Below are 22,101 nucleotides of genomic sequence, written 5' to 3'. Positions count from 1 at the left end.
CAGTTTGCCGGGGACACCCTTATCAACCCCGTCTAAGCACAATAGCCAGCCCTCGGTCCCTCAGATGTGGACAAGTAAAAGACCATTTCCTCCTAGCCATGAGAAAGCTAAGAGGTTGAATTTCACCATCTGCAAGCTCTTGGCTACAGAAATGCTGCCTTTCCGCCTGGTGGACACAGAGGATTTTCGAGACCTTATGTCCGTCGCAGTGCCCCAGTACCAGATGCCCAGTCGGCACTACTTCTCAAAGAAAGGTGTGCCTGCGCTCCACCAGCATGTCGCACACAACATCACCGCTTCTTTGAGAAACTCTGTGTGTGACAGGGTGCATTTCACCACAGACACTTGGACGAGTAGGCATGGACAGGGGCGTTACATGTCGCTGACTGGGCACTGGGTAACTATGGTGACAGCAGGACAAGGGGCTGCTGTCCAAGTCTTGCCGTCCCCACGAGTTGTGCGTCAATCCTCTTTATGTCAAAGTTCCTCCACTGCTTCTGCCTCCTCAACCTCCTCTCGGTCTTCCACCTGCACCCAAAGCCTGTCTGGTCATGCCACAAGCTTTCTAACTGCGCAGAAGGGATCCTGCACACCTCCTTACTATGCTGGCAGTAGGGCTCAACGTCATCAGGCGGTTTTTACATTGAAATGTCTGGGAAATGTGAGTCACACAGCTGAGGAGTTGTGGTCAGCTCTGGAGAACCAATTTCATGAATGGTTGTCTCCACTGGACCTGAAACCAGGGAAGGCCGTGTGCGACAATGCTGCAAACCTGGGTGCGGCCCTTCGCCGGGGCAATGTCACACACGTGCCTTGTATGGCTCACGTGTTGAACCTGGTTGTCCAGCAATTTTTAGCCCACTATCCCAGACTAGATGGCCTTCTGCAGAGGGCACGGTCGCTGTGTGCTCACTTCCGCCGTTCGCATCCCGCAGCTCAGCGACTTACATCTCTACAGAAGTCGTTGGGCCTGCCACTTCACCGGCTAAAATGCGATGTGCCTACCCGGTGGAATTCAACTCTGCACATGTTGCAGCGACTGTGGCAGCACCGACAAGCCCTGGTGCAATACGTTCTGACGTATAGCCTGGGCCAACGAGATTCAGAAGTGGGGCAAATCACGCTGGAGGAGTGGTCTCAGATCAGGAACCTATGCACCCTTCTGCACAGTTTTGAAATGGCGACGAAGATGTTTAGTGCTGACGATGCCATTATCAGCATGACTATTCCGGTGATTTACATGCTGGAGCACATGTTAAACAGAATTCGGAGTCAGGTGGTGGCACAAGAGGAGGTGGAGGAAGTAGAGGAGGAGGAGTTGTATGCGGAAGGGCTAACATCTGCAAGGTCCAGACGGTCGGCAGCACCAAGGCGGCAGGCATGTGAGGGTGGGGGAGATGGTTTTACCAGGGCGCATGGTAGCAGCCAAACTAGTGAGGAAGGTGCAGGAGCCCAGGAAGAAGTGGAGGACGAACTGATGGAAGACTCATCAGATGAGGGAGACCTTGATCACATTTCTGTTGTGCGAGGTTGGGGGGAGAGGACAGAGGAAGGAAGCATGATTGTTACCTCGCCACCAACACAACAGGGACTTGGTGCTCCTGGATGCGCAACACACATGAGTGCCTTCTTGCTGCACTACCTGCAACATGACCCTCGAATTGTGAGAATTAGAAATAATCCTGACTACTGGGTTGCCACACTGTTAGATCCCCGGTACAAAAGTAAATTTGCAGAAATTATTCCTGCCATAGAAAGGGATGCACGCATGCAGGAGTATCAGCAGAGACTGTTGCAGAATCTTACATGTGCTTTTCCACAAAATACCAGTGGTGCACGTAGTGAATCTCACAGTTCCAACTTGCCAACCGTGGGACCGTCAAGTGTTCAGCACTCAAACCGTAACAGAACCACAGTATCTGCTGGTAACATCAATTTTGCGGAATCATTTCACCACTTTTTTAGCCCATCCTTTGCAAGGCCACAGGAGACAAGAAGTCTGACACATAGTCAACGCCTAGAGACGATGGTACAGGAGTATCTGCAAGTAAACATTGAAGCCACGACTGTGTCACTGGACCCTTGCTCTTTTTGGGCTTCCAATCTGGATAAATGGCCGGAGCTAGCCACTTATGCCTTGGAGATCTTGTCATGCCCCGCAGCCAGCGTTCTGTCTGAACGTGTGTTCAGCGCTGCTGGTGGTGTGCTGACAGATAAGCGCACGCGGCTCTCCACTGATAATGTAGACAGACTCACGTTCATAAAGATGAACAAATCATGGATCCGAAACGACTTTTCTACCCCTGTGTCATCCTGGGGAGAGTAAAAGCTTGATGATTGGTTAAAATCACCCTACCAACCGTTTTAAGCTTTCAAATTACTAATCATGTTTATCTGTATCTTGACTGGAAAATAATTTGGGCTTTGTAGCAGTGTGCAGCACTGATCCTATTAGGCCATCTATAATAAGCTTCACCAGATTTAAAATTAAAAATAATTTTTAGCTGCATCTAGCCCGGAAAATAATTTTGGGGCTCCGAGATGCGCAAGACACATAAGTGCCTTCTTGCTGAACTACCTGCAGCATGACCCTCATATTGTCAGAATTCGAAGTAATCATGACTACTGGGTTGCCACACTCTTAGATCCCCCAAACTTTTCGATCAACCTTTTCATTTTAATAAAGACCAAAAAAATGGTCATTTTTGAAATTATAAGCATTAGCAGGTTGTTAGAAACTGAAATCAAACAGTTTTCAACTCAAAACTTTATTCTAGGTGATGTTACATTTTCACATAGGACCCCTTGTTCGAAAGGAGCTTCTGAACTCTCTCGTCCATTGAATTTGTCAGGTTTTGGATGGTTTCTGCTTCAATTGTTTTGCATGAGGACAGAATACCCTCCCAGAGCTGTTGCTTAGATGTGAACTGCCTCCCGCCATCATAGACACTCCTTTTAATGATGCTCCAAAGGTTCTGAATGGGGTAGAGGTCAGGGGAGCATGGGGGTCACACCATAAGTTTGTCCCCTTTTATGCCCATATCAGCCAGAGATGCAGATGTTTTATGTGCAGCATGAGATGGTGCATTATCATGCAGAAAAATGATCTTGCTGTGAAATACACGGTTCTTCTTCTTGAACCATGGCAGGAAGTGCTGTTTGAGAAAATCCACATACATTATGGAGTTCATCTTTAGCGCCTTCAGGGATCCTAAAGGGGCCGACAATCTCTCTCCCCATGATTCCAGCCCAAAACATTACTCCACCTCCTCCTTGTTGGCGCTGTAGCCGTGTTTGCGTGGGGTGTCCATCAACCAGCCATCCTCCACTCCATTCATCTGGACCATCGAGCGCTGCACGGCACTCATCCATGAACAAAACAGTTTTGAAATCAGTCTTCATGTAATGTTTGGCCCACTGGAGCCGTTTCTGCTTGTGTGAAGTGGATAGAGGAGGTCGACAGGATGGCATATGCACAGCTGCAAACCTCTGAAGGACCCTGCATCTTGTTGTTCGGGGGACGTTGGAGGCACAAGCAGCTTCAAAAACTTGTCTGCTGCTATGACAAGGCTTTTTTGCCGCTGCTGTTTCAACCTGACGTAATTGCCTGTAGGAAAGAGTCCTCAATTTGCCCTTATCAGCACGCACACGTGTGTACTGTGAATCAGCTACATACTTCTTGATTGCCAAGACACTTCATCCTGATCATCGCACAATGTTGATTGTAGTCATGCCTTGACCTAAACACTCCACAATTTGTTGCTTCTCAGCAGCCGACACATCCTTTTTCTTTCCCATTTTGGCAGAAAATGTAGGCTGCTTAATAATGTGAGAGAGCCTTCTTAAGTAGTCTTGCCTTTCATTGGACACACCTGCCAAACTAATTAGCACAGGTGTCTGCAATTGCTTACAGTGATATAAAGAGCCCTGACACACATCACCATCAATGAGTTTAACTGACAAACAAACAAATTCTTCCCTTATCCCTCCTAAACACTTTTTGCATAATAATTTGGAACGCGGTGTACATGTGCTTTTCCACAAAACACCAGTGGTTCACGTAGTGAATCTTACAGTTCTAACTTGCCAACCGTGGTCTGTATGGAATTGTTCAATAAAGGGCCCAAAATTAAGATAACATAGATGGGAGAGGTCTCTATGAATAGGAATTCCTAAGTATTTGATACCCTGTGAGGGCCAGGCAAAGGGAAAGTTGGACTGGATGGAATCCTATATGGATTTAGGGAGGGAGACATCGAGGGCCTCAGACTTCGCTGCATTGATTTTAAAATTTTACCATGTAACAAAGTGATCTATTTCAGCCATAACAGCAGGGATGGATATATGTGATTGAGTGATATATACTAGGACATCATCAGCAAATAGAGAGCACTTGTACTCGGTGCCTCCCACCTCAATCCACCTAATATTGGGGTTATGGCGAATTGATGAGAGCAGGTGCTCCGTCACTAGGATGTATAAGAGAGGGGACAGAGGACATCCCTGCCTTGTCCCATTGGTGATTATGAAAGGTGATGAAAATGTTCTGACGCACCCCCTGGGCCTTGGGACACCCGGAGCCGGACCCTTTTTGGTGGATGCTGGTGGTTGTAGTCTTCGTGGCGGCGATCCGGTTCCGTGGCTCAGGGCGGTCAAACCAGTGGCGGAACTATTTATGTGGTTTTGATGTTTAAATGTCCGACTACGCCACCCGTGGATTGCGGTCAGAGTGAACCGCCGCTACAGGGCAGACCGCTAAGGCTGGTGTTGTGGGTGCAGCAGAGTGTAGCATAACTCCCCACGGGAGGAGTATAGCCTCAGGGCAGTGTATGCGGAGGATGGGGGTGATGGTGCAGGGCAGCAGCAGTAACGACACGGAGTCAGTGGTGCAGTTCAGGGCCTTTACTCACAGTTCTTATTATCCAGACCACGTCTGCAGGTAACGGCTGCCCACGTCGTACTGTGCTCACCAGGTGAGGGGCTCAGACAACTCCCAGATAACTTTGGAGCGCTTCACAGGACCCCCTTTGTGTGTCCTTTGTCTGGCCTTTCTTACCAACACTTCTGTCCGGCTGCCTCGGGCCTCCTCTTGGTAAACTTGCGCCAGTTTCCCTGACCCTATGTGGTGCCTTCCTGGCGGGTGGAGCAAGGGGCTGCGCCACATAAAATGTCAGAGCCTCCGGTTTCTAGCTGAGGGTCGTTTCCTGCCTCCACTAGTTCGGGGACCGGTCTCCCCCTTTGGCCTGACCCCTCCACGCAGGTGGATTCGGGCGTGCGGTGGCGACTCGCCCGTCCGCACCCCTGGGATCCCTTCATTCCTCGTTCCTGGAGCCTTCTCCGCTCCTCTTCCTTCCTTCTCACTCTTGCAGGCCTGGGCCTCTGTTACTAGGCCCGCCTCCGGAGCAGAGCTCATGCAGAGCCCCTGCTCCCTGCCACTTCTGCTCAGACTTCTCTGCACTGAACTAAGATGGTGCCCACCTTTTATACTCCCTTCTCAATGCACCCAGGAACTGCTTCCTCCCTGCTCCTGCACTGCAGGGTTCCCCTTCCTCAGTGTTCCCTCCCCCCACTCCAGCCAGGGACAGGGACTGTCGTGCCCATCTCAGGGGCATATTGGTCGCCATGCCCCACGGCAATGTGGTGTAATGCATGCAGGTGTCGGGTCCTGATCCACACTCCATCCTTATCTGAGAGTGAGATATCACACCTCTGGGTGAGGTGCAATACGTCTGTAGCAACCGAGCCCTCGGTGCTACAGTTCCATTTATCTTCAGCCTAGGTGACGTATTGTGATACAGGGCAGTGATTTGGGCTATAAAAGGGTCCCCTAGACCCCTACCCCAAGCTTTTTAAGAGAATCATATATGGCGTGCCAGGAGACTCTATGGAATGCTTTCTCAGCATCCAACGAGAGTATCTACTTACAAATTTTTAACTGCATCTAGCCCAGGAAATACTTTGTGCCTAGTAGCAGTGTCTGCTAGCCAGCGGATTATCCCGGCTGTTAAGCAAGCTACACCACCTGTAGTTTGGACACTTAATTTTTTCAAAGGAAATGCTTCGGGACCACGGGATACTTAGTGAAGAGCATCAGGAGGCACCCCAAGGCATAGGGGCTGAGACTGGCACTAGGATGCCTTGCGGTGGACAGCCGAGCTCGATCCTTATAAAAGCTTTTTAACTGCAGCAGCTTTAGTGGACGCTACTGGAGCTGGAATTACGCGGCTGCTGGCATGAGACTTGCCCTCCAATAGATCCTTGTAAATGGATTTAAAGTGTATTCATTCAAATTAGAGGGACAATTTAAATTAAAAAGCTTAGAGCTGCCTCCACCACAGGGGGGCTCTCTCGACCCACCAGCGGACAGGCACCAGTATTGGGAGAGGGGGGCTGGCCGTCAGGGTTCACCGCGACTCTGGCACAAACCCGGCGACACGGAGGTGGCACGGGCAGGAGCGGACTGGCCGTCTCGGCTTCTCACTTTTTGGATTTTAGAAGGGCATGACATGCCTATATCTGTGTCTCCCCCTCCTTTTACTCCTCCACCTCTTTTCTTTTCGCATGACTATATGTACTTGTCACTTTTCCATGTGTTAGTTGTGTCTTCTGAGCAGTTTGTCAGCTTTTGGACACCTTTGAAGGTGTTTTCTATGTGTTTCTATGTGTTTTTGTTTGCCTGCCATTGGTTTTAACGGTGTTCGAAGGTTTTCGACGAACAGTTCGACGAACAGTTCGGCGAACACACGGGTGTTCGACGAACCGAACCGAACCGAACTCGAACACTACGGGGGTGGCTCAACACTAATGATTACTTCGAATTCTGACAATATGAGGGTCATGTTGCAGGTAGTGCAGCAAGAAGGCACTTATGTGTCTTGCGCATCTCGGAGCCCCAAAATTATTTTCCGGGCTAGATGCAGCTAAAAATTATTATTAATTTTAAATCTGGTGGAGCTTAGTATAGATGGCCTAATAGGATCAGTGCTGCACACTGCTACAAAGCCCAAATTATTTTCCAGCCAAGATACAGATAAACATGATTAGTAATTTTAAATCTGGTGGAGCTTATTATAGATGGCCTAATAGAATCAATGCTGCACACTGCTACAAAGCCCAAATTATTTTCCAGTCAAGATACAGATAAACATGATTAGTAATTTGAAAGCTTAAAACGGTTGGTAGGGTGATTTTAACCAATCATCAAGCTTTTACTCTCCCCAGGATGACAAAGGGGTAGAAAAGTCGTTTCGGATCCATGATTTGTTCATCTTTATGAACGTGAGTCTGTCTACATTATCAGTGGAGAGCTGCGTGCGCTTATCTGTCAGCACACCACCAGCAGCGCTGAACACACGTTCAGACAGAACGCTGGCTGCGGGGCATGACAAGATCTCCAAGACGTAAGTGGGTAGCTCCGGCCATTTATCCAGATTGGAAGCCCAAAAAGAGCAAGGGTCCAGTGACACAGTCGTGGCTTCAATGTTTACTTGCAGATACTCCTGTACCATCGTCTCTAGGCGTTGACTATGTGTCAGACTTCTTGTCTCCTGTGGCCTTGCAAAGGATGGGCTAAAAAAGTGGTGAAATGATTGCGCAAAATTGATGTTACCAGCAGATACTGTGGTTCTGTTACGGTTTGAGTGCTGAACACTTGACGGTCCCACGGTTGGCAAGTTGGAACTGTGAGATTCACTACGTGCACCACTGGTGTTTTGTGGAAAAGCACATGTAAGATTCTGCAACAGTCTCTGCTGATACTCCTGCATGCGTGCATCCCTTTCTATGGCAGGAATAATTTCTGCAAATTTACTTTTGTACCGGGGATCTAACAGTGTGGCAACCCAGTAGTCAGGATTATTTCTAATTCTCACAATTCGAGGGTCATGTTGCAGGTAGTGCAGCAAGAAGGCACTCATGTGTGTTGCGCATCCAGGAGCACCAAGTCCCTGTTGTGTTGGTGGCGAGGTAACAATCATGCTTCCTTCCTCTGTCCTCTCCCCCCAACCTCGCACAACAGAAATGTGATCAAGGTCTCCCTCATCTGATGAGTCTTCCATCAGTTCGTCCTCCACTTCTTCCTGGGCTCCTGCACCTTCCTCACTAGTTTGGCTGCTACCATGCGCCCTGGTAAAACCATCTCCCCCACCCTCACATGCCTGCCGCCTTGGTGCTGCCGACCGTCTGGACCTTGCAGATGTTAGCCCTTCCGCATACAACTCCTCCTCCTCTACTTCCTCCACCTCCTCTTGTGCCACGACCTGACTCCGAATTCTGTTTAACATGTGCTCCAGCATGTAAATCACCGGAATAGTCATGCTGATAATGGCATCGTCAGCACTAAACATCTTCGTCGCCATTTCAAAACTGTGCAGAAGGGTGCATAGGTCCCTGATCTGAGATCACTCCTCCAGCGTGATTTGCCCCACCTCTGGATCTCGTTGGCCCAGGCTATACGTCAGAACGTATTGCACCAGGGCTTGTCGGTGCTGCCACAGTCGCTGCAACATGTGCAGAGTTGAATTCCACCGGGTAGGCACATCGCATTTTAGCCGGTGAAGTGGCAGGCCCAACGACTTCTGTAGAGATGTAAGTCGCTGAGCTGCGGGATGCGAACGGCGGAAGTGAGCACACAGCGACCGTGCCCTCTGCAGAAGGCCATCTAGTCTGGGATAGTGGGCTAAAAATTGCTTGACAACCAGGTTCAACACGTGAGCCATACAAGGCACGTGTGTGACATTGCCTCGGCGAAGGGCCGCACCCAGGTTTGCAGCATTGTCGCACACGGCCTTCCCTGGTTTCAGGTCCAGTGGAGACAACCATTCATGAAATTGGTTCTCCAGAGCTGACCACAACTCCTCAGCTGTGTGACTCACATTTCCCAGACATTTCAAAGTAAAAACCGCCTGATGACGTTGAGCCCTACTGCCAGCATAGTAAGGAGGTGTGCAGGATCCCTTCTGCGCAGTTAGAAAGCTTGTGGCATGACCAGACAGGCTTTGGGTGCAGGTGAAAGACCGAGAGGAGGTTGAGGAGGCAGAAGCAGTGGAGGAACTTTGACATAAAGAGGATTGACGCACAACTCGTGGGGACGGCAAGACTTGGACAGCAGCCCCTTGTCCTGCTGTCACCATAGTTACCCAGTGCCCAGTCAGCGACATGTAACGCCCCTGTCCATGCCTACTCGTCCAAGTGTCTGTGGTGAAATGCACCCTGTCACACACAGAGTTTCTCAAAGAAGCGGTGATGTTGTGTGCGACATGCTGGTGGAGCGCAGGCACACCTTTCTTTGAGAAGTAGTGCCGACTGGGCATCTGGTACTGGGGCACTGCGACGGACATAAGGTCTCGAAAATCCTCTGTGTCCACCAGGCGGAAAGGCAGCATTTCTGTAGCCAAGAGCTTGCAGATGGTGAAATTCAACCTCTTAGCTTTCTCATGGCTAGGAGGAAATGGTCTTTTACTTGTCCACATCTGAGGGACCGAGGGCTGGCTGTTGTGCTTAGACGGGGTTGATAAGGGTGTGCCCGGCAAACTGCCGGTCTGTGAGGAAGATGCAGGCGGACATGTTAGGTTGCCTTGATCCAAAGGTGGTGCTATCGATGTCGGACAGCGCTCAACACCAGCTGGTGTTACCACCTCCAAAGAAAATGATGACCTGCCAATCACGCTGGCTGTTGCGGGTAAAGAGGTGGCAGGTCTGCGCCCCAAAACAGCTGTGACTGCTGTCCCCCCAGTCACAGAGGATGAAGAGGCCGCGGATGCACAAGATATGGCAGACGGTGGTTGGCCCAGCCGGCTAGGCCGCATTGTAGCACACTGAGCTTCCCACTGCAACTTATGCTTCATGTCCATGTGGCGGTTCATGCATGAAGTACTCAAACTATGTATTTTTTGGCCTCTACTTAGCTTTTGCTGACAAATGTTACAGATAAGACGAGTTGGGTCATCTTTATCGATCTGAAAAAATGCCCAGGCTATGCAAGGCTTAGCACCCATGCGACCTGAAGAGCCACCAAGACTTCTGGTGAGAGGCAGAGTTGTGTTTGAGGATGCAGTTGTTGACGTGCTTCCAGTACTACGTCTCTGTCCAGGAAGGCGCAACCTGACCTCGTCGTCACTAGCATCTTCCTCCACCGCCTTTGCTGACCTCATCTCTTGGCTGACTGTGGGTTGACAGTAAGTGGGATCTCCAACCTCATCATCATCACCCTGTGCGTTATCACACCCGTCGTCCTCAGAGCCAACCTGTTCCTGCCCTGACAAAAAACTAAAGTTGTCTCTCCAATCAGGTATTTGAGTCTCATCATCGTCTTCCTCATTGTCTCCACCAACAGGAGTTACAGTTTGGGAATGAGGGTCTACATTATGGTCAGAACCTTCTGGTCCTGGATCCGACTCATAAAGATTCTGGGCATCAGTGCAGATCATTTCCTCGTCTGGATTCACAGAAGCGCTGGAGTCTACCTCTGATTCCCAGGCTATAGCATGAGTAAACAGCTCTGCAGACTCAGCCATCTGTTCTACCTCATACTCAGACGGGCAGCTGGAGATTTGGGAGCTGTGAGGAAGCAAGTGCGATTGGGGTGACACCTTTGAGGACTGGAGTATTTGTGATGTTGAAGTTGATGTGGAGGAGAGCCCACTTAAAGGAGCACTTGATATCCGTTGAAGCACCTGATGTTTTTGTGCCTCATCTGGAATTTGTAGCGATTGGCGTGGCCGTAAGAAAGGGATCTTATCACATTGTCTGCTAAAAGAAGTAGACATTTTAGTTTGGCTGGAAGATGGTCTTTCTTCTGCAGATGTTACTGTTGCTTTAACACCTACCCCACGGACACAACCTTTTTTCCCCTTCCCAACACGCCTATTCCCCTTTCCACCAGCAGCAGGCCTTTTTCCACTCATTTTGGTGGTTAACTAATTCACAACTCTGGAGTTGTTTGCACAAAAAAACAATGGATGGGAACCGAGCAGAGCTGAGTGGCCAAACTGTGGTATTAGGCCAAAACTATTGGCTGGGTTAGATGGAGAAAAAAATTATATTCGATTTGCAACCTGATGGAGGTCAGTATAGATGGACTAATAGAACAAGACCCACACACAGCTAGAAGCCCAAATATTTTTTCAGAGGTAGATGCAGAAAAAAAATATATTCAGTTTGCAACCTGATGGAGGTCAGTATAGATGGACTAATAGAGAAAGTCCCACACACTGCTAGAAGGCCAAATATTTTTTCAGAGCAAGATGCAGACAAAAAATTATTTTGAATTTGCAACCTGATGGAGGTCAGTATAGGTGGACTAAGAGTACAAGTCCCACACACTGCTAGAAGGCCAAATATTTTTTCAGAGCTAGATGCAGAAAAAAATAATATTCAGTTTGCAACCTGATGGAGGTCTGTATAGATGGATTAATAGAACAAGTCCCACACACAGCTAGAAGCCCAATATTTTTTCAGAGGTAGATGCAGAAAAAAAATTATTTTTAATTTGCAACCTGATGGAGGTCAGTATAGATGGACTAATAGAGAAAGTCCCACACACTGCTAGAAGGCCAAATATTTTTTCAGAGCTAGATGCAGAAAAAAATTATATTCAGTTTGCAACCTGATGGAGGTCAGTATAGATGGACTAATAGAACAAGTCCCACACACAGCTAGAAGCCCAAATATTTTTTCAGAGGTAGATGCAGATAAAAATTATTTTTAATTTGCAACCTAATGGAGGTCAGTATAGATGGACTAATAGAGAAAGTCCCACACACTGCTAGAAGGCCAAATATTTTTTCAGAGCTAGATGCAGATTAAAATTATTTTTAATTTGCAACCTGATGGAGGTCAGTATAGATGGACTAATAGAGAAAGTCCCACACACTGCTAGAAGGCCAAATATTTTTTCAGAGCTAGATGCAGATAAAAATTATTTTTAATTTGCAACCTGATGGAGGTCAGTATAGATGGACTAATAGAGAAAGTCCCACACACTGCTAGAAGCCCAAATATTTTTTCAGAGCTAGATTCAGAAAAAAATTATATTCAGTTTGCAACCTGATGGAGGTCAGTATAGATGGACTAATAGAACAAGTCTCACACACAGCTAGAAGCCCAAATATTTTTTCAGAGATAGATGCAGATAAAAATTATTTTTAATTTGCAACCTGATGGAGGTCAGTATAGATTGACTAATAGAGAAAGTCCCACACACTGCTAGAAGGCCAAATATTTTTTCAGAGCTAGATGCAGATAAAAATTATTTTTAATTTGCAACCTGATGGAGGTCAGTATAGATGGACTAATAGAGAAAGTCCCACACACTACTAGAAGGCCAAATATTTTTTCAGAGCTAGATGCAGAAAAAAATTATATTCAGTTTGCAACCTGATGGAGGTCAGTATAGATGGACTAATAGAACAAGTCCCACACACAGCTAGAAGCCCAAATATTTTTTCAGAGGTAGATGCAGATAAAAATTATTTTTAATTTGCAACCTGATGGAGGTCAGTATAGATGGACTAATAGAGAAAGTCCCAAACACTGCTAGAAGGCCAAATAATTTTTCAGAGCTAGATGCAGATAAAAATTATTTTTAATTTGCAACCTGATGGAGGTCAGTATAGATGGACTAATAGAGAAAGTCCCACACACTGCTAGAAGGCCAACTATTTTTTCAGAGCTAGATGCAGAAAAAAATTATATTCAGTTTGCAACCTGATGGAGGTCTGTATGGATGGATTAATAGAACAAGTCCCACACACAGCTAGAAGCCCAATAATTTGTTCAGAGGTAGATGCAGAAAAAAATATATTCAGTTTGCAACCTGATGGAGGTCTGTATAGATGGATTAATAGAACAAGTCCCACACACAGCTAGAAGCCCAATATTTTTTCAGAGGTAGATGCAGAAAAAAAATATATTCAGTTTGCAACCTGATGGAGGTCAGTATAGATGGACTAATAGAGAAAGTCCCACACACTGCTAGAAGGCCAAATATTTTTTCAGAGCTAGATGCAAAAAAAAATTATATTCAGTTTGCAACCTGATGGAGGTCAGTATAGATGGACTAATAGAACAAGTCCCACACACAGCTAGAAGCCCAAATATTTTTTCAGAGGTAGATGCAGATAAAAATTATTTTTAATTTGCAACCTGATGGAGGTTAGTATAGATGGACTAATAGAGAAAGTCCCACACACTGCTAGAAGGCCAAATATTTTTTCAGAGCTAGATGCAGAAAAAAATTATATTCAGTTTTCAACCTGATGGAGGTCAGTATAGATGGACTAATAGAACAAGTCCCACAGACTGCTAGAAGCCCAAATATTTTTTCAGAGCTAGATGCAGAAAAAAATTATATTCAATTTGCAACCTGATGGAGGTCAGTATAGATGGACTAATAGAATGATGCTATGCCCAAAAGATTTTACTTCACTAGGTGCAGTAAAAAAATTGGTATTCTATACACAGGTGGTATATCTTGCAACACAGATAGGCTACTCCACTGACTAACACACTCTGCAATAGGCCAAAAAGGATTAGCTTTGCTAGATTCAGCCAAATGCTGTGAAAAAAACTTGCACAGCACTGGCACAGACCTGCCTGGCAAAAACTGATAGGAACTGATGTAACCTAGTCCTGAAAAGGACTGCAATTACAATTAGTCTTTACTCCCACAATCTATCTATTTAAGAGCACAGACCTGCCTGATAAAAGTCGTAGGAAATGCTGTAACCTAGTCCTTAAAAGGACTGCAATCACAACTATTCCCTACTCCCAAGCTATCTGTAGATTTGTGCGAAAATTGGCTTGAAATTAACAAGGTATAGCGCACACAGCAACAGCGGTGCCGTCTAACACGCAGCTGCAGCAGTGAGAAAATGGTGGCGACGGGGAAAATGGCTTGGTCTTATAGGGCAAGGACATGTGACATACACTGCCAATGACACATGCCCTTGCTTGTGTGAAAAACAGCAGTTCGCTCCGTGTGTGCGCTGCTGATAGGCTGACAGACTGCACCTCCCCACTGCAAATGCGGGAAAGAGAAAAAAAAATGGAGATCTTCATTATTCCTGCAGAGATCCATCCCCTGCCCCTCCCCCCACCCCGCTGTACACTCAAACTGCGTATTAACATTAATTTTCATCATTACTGAGAAAAAATCCAGTTATGATTTTGGTGCACGAACAGTTATCGAACATAACCTCGAACAGCCGAATTTTTCTCAAATCGTTCGTGTTCGCCGAACGGCTCGAACACCACCCAAAACAGCTCGAATTTGAGATTGGCGAACAGTTCGAGTAGAACAACGCTCATCTCTACAAGTGAGTACAATGCAATGTACATAGCACAACACTTATGGACTGGGATACAATTTATTTGTAAAGTGCCAGGGTGCTATGGAGCAGCAACTCACCTATGGCTGCTGTCCTGGGCACCTTGCAAAAACACACCATATTATACTGTGTGTATAAATTAATGAACAAAACAGGGCCCACCTCAATCTATCAGACAAACCATGATACCTGGTTAGGAATGCCAGGACATGGGTCTGTTGTAGCCTACTCAAACATAATATAGAAGAAAAGAGGAGAACATATGAGTATTGCGGCAGTAAAAGCATCATTTTACTACTCCCAGACGCGTCTCTTGAAGAAGGGAGACGAAACGCGCGTCGAGGCGCGTCAGTTCAACCACAACCTGCACACCAGGGATCCTTCTGGATCAGAGGGCTTTACATTTTGAACCATTTAGGTGAGTGGCAGTGCTGGGAGTAGTAGAATAAGGATCGGAATTTTCCATATGCCCTGGTCCATTTGGACCTTTCCAACTTCAGGAAATTCTCCTGCCAGTGATGCTGCACTAGTATCAACCTCACTGATTTATAATTATTGCCACACGTCTCTGAAACCTCAGGTTGTGTGTCCCTGGTCAGCTAGGCACCCTGCACTTTATAGCTCCCAGCCTATTTATATGAAGTTATCGGTATATTTTATCATGTAAATTGTATTTAATAAAATTATGCTTTTACTGCCGCAGTACTCATATGTTCTCCTCTTTTCTTCTGTGTATATAAATTGTAGACAAAAAAGTGTTGGATACTTTTAATTAAAGAGGTTGTCAAGGAACTTTGATGACCTATCTTTATGATAGATCATTAATATCAGAACGGTATGAATCCAACATTAGGCCAAATGGCCGAATATTCACAGTGACTGCAAAGCTTCATACAGTGAATGGTCATTACACGGTGTGTCGAGCTATGCTGTTCTGACTTAGTATACTCCTGGAGCTGGTGAGGGCTGATAAGTCGGGGTACTGGGTGTTGGACCCAAAGCAATCAAATATTAATTAGCTACGGTTTAGCAAATTAGGCTGTTTAACAAAATTGACTAACTTTGTGCAATTTATAATAAACCTATCAAAGATGGACATAATGTGTAGCTCAATACAACTAATGTAACACATGGTTTCTTCACAAAACAAAATGTCGGTTGCGTTCCATTATAACAAAGTTGACTGCAACCGCCCTCCTAACAGTATCAGAGTGCCAGGGTCTTGCCGAACATGGCCAACAACCAGCAACTGCTGCAATATATACAGCGAATTGAGGCCAGACTTAAGTCTCTTGAACAAGCTGTCCCGGTCGCTGATATCACTGCAGTAGCTACCCAGGTGGCTTCTCTAGCAGCCAATATTATTAACTCGGCTGCAGTGAATAATGCGACCACTGCAAGTGCTTCATTACCCCGTTTTGCTCTCCCGGAAAAATTTTCTGGGGACAGTAAATTTTGCAGGAGTTTTATTAATTTATGCTCCATTCACTTGGAGATGATGGAGGCACGGTTCCCATCCGAAAGAGCCAAAGTGGGTTATGTCATCTCATTACTCTCCCACAGGGCTCTGGAGTGGGCTACTCCTCTATGGGAGCGGAATGATCCGGTTGTAGCAAATGCGGGTCTTTTCCTTGAGACTCTAAAAAGTATATTCCTTGGTCCTCAGGTCACGCATGATACGGCCCTTAAGCTTCTTGCGTTGATCCAGGGTTCAGCCACCACCAGCCACTATGCCATCCAGTTTAGAACCCTAGCGGCTGAACTGGATTGGTCTGAGCGGTCGCTTATCCCGGTGTTCTGGAAGGGTCTGGCTGGTCATGTTAAAAATGCTCTATCTACCAGAGAGATTCCAACCTCCCTGGAGGAGTTAATATCTCTCGCAAACCGAATTGATTTGCGTCATGCAGAACACAGGTTAGAGCTGGAGGTTGCCAAACCTCAGTATCGATTGGCACCATCCTTCTCTAGACCCATTTCCGAACTCGCGACCCCCGACCCGGAGCCTGAGGCTATGGATATATCCCGGACTGACTCTAGTCCCTCTCGTTCCTGACCTGCACATCTCTTGGAGTACCCCGTAAATAAGGGTTCCAAGCAGTCTGGAAAACGAGTAGGTCTTACCACCATTGGAGGAGGTGTGTTAGATTCTGGGACTTCTTCCTCCAAATTATTATATAATGTGACATTGTCCTTTGGTACATCTGCAGTTACTGCCAAGGCGTGGGTGGACTCTGGTGCTGATGGCAAGTTTTTGTCATCTGCATTTGCCCAGAGGCACGCCATCCCTATAGAGTTACTGTCAAGACCAATGAACATCAGTGTAGTCAATGGTTCACTCCTGGACACACAAATCACCCACCAGTCGATTCCCCTCACCATGTCATTTCCTCAGGGCCACCGGGAGGTCATCTCCTTTCTTATTATTCCTGGTGGATTAGACGAGGTGTTATTGGGTCTCCCCTGGCTACGTTGTCATACTCCACACATTGACTGGAATACGGGGAGAATTTCTTCCTGGAGTGAGAATTGTGCAATTCAGTGTATGGTCACAGTCACCCGGAGGGTAGTCTCTGATCCCTCTACCATTGTGGCTTCCGGTACAGATTCTTTGTCTGTCCCCAGGACCCGGGCCTTGTCAGACTATGTCAAAAAGAACTCTCAGGTAGAGAGGGTGGCTGCAATGTCCTCTAACCAGGTTCCGTCGGGGAAGACGTTTGTTTCCCCTAATCTACAAAATATGGTGCTCTCCTGGGCTCATGCCCCTAAGATTGGAGCTCATCTGGGGGTCAAACGTACCACTAAGTCCCTTCAACGCTTCTATTGGTGACCCCAGTGGTGCCAGGATTAGAGATGAGCGTTGTTCTACTCGAACTGTTCGCCAATCTCAAATTCGAGCTGTTTTGGGCGGTGTTCGAGCCGTTCGGCGAACACGAACAATTTGAGAAAAATTCGGCTGTTCGAGGTTATGTTCGATAACTGTTCGTGCACCAAAATCATAACTGGATTTTTTCTCAGTAATGATGAAAATTAATGTTAATACGCAGTTTGAGTGTACAGCGGGGTGGGGGGAGGGGCAGGGGATGGATCTCTGCAGGAACAATGAAGATCTCCATTTTTTTTTCTCTTTCCCGCATTTGCAGTGGGGAGGTGCAATCTGTCAGCCTATCAGCAGCGCACACACGGAGCGAAGTGCTTTTTTTCACACAAGCAAGGGCATGTGTCATTGGCAGTGTATGTCACATGTCCTTGCCCTATAAGACCAAGCCATTTTCCCCGTCGCCACCATTTTCTCACTGCTGCAGCTGCGTGTTAGACGGCACCGCTGTTGCTGTGTGCGCTATACCTTGTTAATTTCAAGCCAATTTTCGCACAAATATACAGATAGCTTGGGAGTAGGGAATAGTTGTGATTGCAGTCCTTTTAAGGACTAGGTTACAGCATTTCCTACGACTTTTATCAGGGAGGTCTGTGCTCTTAAATAGATAGGTTGTGGGAGTAAAGACTAATTGTAATTGGAGTCCTTTTCAGGACTAGGTTACATGAGTTCCTATCAGTTTTTGCCAGGCAGGTCTGTGCCAGTGCTGTGCAAGTTTTTTTCACAGCATTTGGCTGAATCTAGCAAAGCTAATCCTTTTTGGCCTATTGCAGAGTGTGTTAGTCAGTGGAGTAGCCTATCTGTGTTGCAAGATATAACACCTGTGTATAGAATACCAATTTTTTTACTGCACCTAGTGAAGTAAAATCTTTTGGGCATAGCATCATTCTATTAGTCCATCTATACTGACCTCCATCAGGTTGCAAACTGAATATAATTTTTTTCTGCATCTAGCTCTGAAAAAATATTTGGGCTTCTAGCAGTGTGTGGGACTTGGTCTATTAGTCCATCTATACTGACCTCCATCAGGTTGCAAATTAAAAATAATTTTTTTCTTCATTTAGCTCTGAAAAAATATTTGGGCTTCTAGCAGTGTGTGGGACTTGTTCTATTAGTCCTTTTATACTGACCTCCAGCAGGTTGCAAATTGAATATAATTTTTTTCTGCATCTAGCTCTGAAAAAATAGTTGGGCTTCTAGCGGTGTGTGGGACTTGGTCTATTAGTCCATCTATACTGACCTCCATCAGGTTGCAAATTAAAAATAATTTTTTTCTGCATCTAGCTCTGAAAAAATATTTGGGCTTCTAGCAGTGTGTGGGACTTGGTCTATTAGTCCATCTATACTGACCTCCATCAGGTTGCAAATTAAAAATAATTTTTTTCTGCATCTAGCTCTGAAAAAATATTTGGGCTTCTAGCGGTGTGTGGGACTTGGTCTATAAGTCCATCTATACTGACCTCCATCAGGTTGCAAATTAAAAATAATTTTTTTCTGCATCTAGCTCTGAAAAAATATTTGGGCTTCTAGCAGTGTGTGGGACTTGGTCTATTAGTCCATCTATACTGACCTCCATCAGGTTGCAAATTAAAAATAATTTTTTTCTGCATCTAGCTCTGAAAAAATATTTGGGCTTCTAGCGGTGTGTGGGACTTGGTCTATTAGTCCATCTATACTGACCTCCATCAGGTTGCAAATTAAAAATAATTTTTTTCTGCATCTAGCTCTGAAAAAATATTTGGGCTTCTAGCAGTGTGTGGGACTTGGTCTATTAGTCCATCTATACTGACCTCCATCAGGTTGCAAATTAAAAATAATTTTTTTCTTCATTTAGCTCTGAAAAAATATTTGGGCTTCTAGCAGTGTGTGGGACTTGTTCTATTAGTCCTTCTATACTGACCTCCAGCAGGTTGCAAATTGAATATAATTTTTTTCTGCATCTAGCTCTGAAAAAATAGTTGGGCTTCTAGCGGTGTGTGGGACTTGGTCTATTAGTCCATCTATACTGACCTCCATCAGGTTGCAAATTAAAAATAATTTTTTTCTGCATCTAGCTCTGAAAAAATATTTGGGCTTCTAGCAGTGTGTGGGACTTGGTCTATTAGTCCATATATACTGACCTCCATCAGGTTGCAAATTAAAAATAATTTTTATCTGCATCTACAGTACCTCTGAAAAAATATTTGGGCTTCTAGCAGTGTGTGGGACTATTTGTATTAGTCCATCTATACTGACCTCCATCAGGTTGCAAATTCAAAATAATTTTTTTCTGCATCTAACCCAGCCAATAGTTTGGGCCTAATACCACAGTTTGGCCACTCAGCTCTGCTCGGTTACCATCCATTGTTTTTTTGTGCAAACAACTCCAGAGTTGTGAATTAGTTAACCACCAAAATGAGTGGAAAAAGGCCTGCTGCTGGTGGAAAGGGGAATAGGCGTGTTGGGAAGGGGAAAAAAGGTTGTGTCCTTGGGGTAGGTGTTAAAGCAACAGTAACATGTGCAGAAGAAAGACCATCTTCCAGCCAAACTAAAATGTCTACTTTTTTTAGCGGACAATGTCATAAGATCCCTTTCTTACGGCCACGCCAATCGCTACAAATTCCAGATGAGGCACAAAAACAGCAGGTGCTTCAACGGATATCAAGTGCTCCTTTAAGTGGGCTCTCCTCCACATCAACTTCAACATCACAAATACTCCAGTCCTCAAAGGTGTCACCCAAATCGCACTTGCTTCCTCACAGCTCCCAAATCTCCAGCTGCCCATCTGAGTATGAGGTAGAACAGATGGTTGAGTCTGCAGAGCTGTTTACTCATACTATAGCCTGGGAATCAGAGGTCGACTCCAGCGCTTCTGTGAATCCAGACGAGGAAATGATCTGCACTGATGCCCAGAATCTTTATGAGTCGGATCCAGGACCAGACGCAGAAGGTTCTGACCATAATGTAGACCCTCATTCCCAAACTGTAACTCCTGTTGGTGGAGACAATGAGGAAGACGATGATAAGACTCAAATACCTGATTGGAGCGACAACTTTAGTTTTTTGTCAGGGCAGGAACAGGTTGGCTCTGACTACGACGGGTGTGATAACGCACAGGGTGATGATGATGAGGTCGGAGATCCCACTTACTGTCAACCCACAGTCAGCCAAGAGATGAGGTCAGCAGAGGAGGTGGAGGAAGATGCTAGTGACGACGAGTTCAGGTTGCGCCTTCCTGGACAGAGACGTAGTACTGGAAGCACGTCAACAACTGCATCCTCAAACACAACTCTGCCTCTCACCACAAGTCGTGGTGGCTCTTCAGGTCGCATGGGTGCTAAGCCTTGCATAGCCTGGGCATTTTTTCAGATCGATAAAGATGACCCAACTCGTGTTATCTGTAACATTTGTCAGCAAAAGCTAAGTAGAGGCCAAAAAATACATAGTTTGAGTACTTCATGCATGAACCGGCACATGGACATGAAGCATAAGTTGCAGTGGGAAGCCCAGTGTGCTACAATGCGGAATAGCCGGCCGGGCCAATCACCGTCTGCCATATCTTGTGCATCCGCGGCCTCTTCATCCTCTGTGACTGGGGGGACAGCAGTCACACCTGTTTTGGGGCGCAGACCTGCCACCTCTTTACCCGCAACAGCCAGCGTGATTGGCAGGTCATCATTTTCTTTGGAGGTGGTAACACCAGCTGGTGTTGAGCGCTGTCCGACATCGATAGCACCACCTTTGGATCAAGGCAACCTAACATGTCCGCCTGCATCTTCCTCACAGACCGGCAGTTTGCCGGGGACACCCTTATCAACCCCGTCTAAGCACAATAGCCAGCCCTCGGTCCCTCAGATGTGGACAAGTAAAAGACCATTTCCTCCTAGCCATGAGAAAGCTAAGAGGTTGAATTTCACCATCTGCAAGCTCTTGGCTACAGAAATGCTGCCTTTCCGCCTGGTGGACACAGAGGATTTTCGAGACCTTATGTCCGTCGCAGTGCCCCAGTACCAGATGCCCAGTCGGCACTACTTCTCAAAGAAAGGTGTGCCTGCGCTCCACCAGCATGTCGCACACAACATCAGCGCTTCTTTGAGAAACTCTGTGTGTGACAGGGTGCATTTCACCACAGACACTTGGACGAGTAGGCATGGACAGGGGCGTTACATGTCGCTGACTGGGCACTGGGTAACTATGGTGACAGCAGGACAAGGGGCTGCTGTCCAAGTCTTGCCGTCCCCACGAGTTGTGCGTCAATCCTTTTTATGTCAAAGTTCCTCCACTGCTTCTGCCTCCTCAACCTCCTCTCGGTCTTCCACCTGCACCCAAAGCCTGTCTGGTCATGCCACAAGCTTTCTAACTGCGCAGAAGGGATCCTGCACACCTACTTACTATGCTGGCAGTAGGGCTCAACGTCATCAGGCGGTTTTTACATTGAAATGTCTGGGAAATGTGAGTCACACAGCTGAGGAGTTGTGGTCAGCTCTGGAGAACCAATTTCATGAATGGTTGTCTCCACTGGACCTGAAACCAGGGAAGGCCGTGTGCGACAATGCTGCAAACCTGGGTGCGGCCCTTCGCCGGGGCAATGTCACACACGTGCCTTGTATGGCTCACGTGTTGAACCTGGTTGTCCAGCAATTTTTAGCCCACTATCCCAGACTAGATGGCCTTCTGCAGAGGGCACGGTCGCTGTGTGCTCACTTCCGCCGTTCGCATCCCGCAGCTCAGCGACTTACATCTCTACAGAAGTCGTTGGGCCTGCCACTTCACCGGCTAAAATGCGATGTGCCTACCCGGTGGAATTCAACTCTGCACATGTTGCAGCGACTGTGGCAGCACCGACAAGCCCTGGTGCAATACGTTCTGACGTATAGCCTGGGCCAACGAGATTCAGAGGTGGGGCAAATCACGCTGGAG

Source organism: Phyllobates terribilis, unplaced genomic scaffold (assembly GCF_046119375.1).
Source record: "Phyllobates terribilis strain yellow unplaced genomic scaffold, ASM4611937v1 Scaffold_2__4_contigs__length_985480577, whole genome shotgun sequence".
Taxonomy (NCBI): domain Eukaryota; kingdom Metazoa; phylum Chordata; class Amphibia; order Anura; family Dendrobatidae; genus Phyllobates; species Phyllobates terribilis.
Note: the sequence above shows the minus strand (reverse complement) of the source record.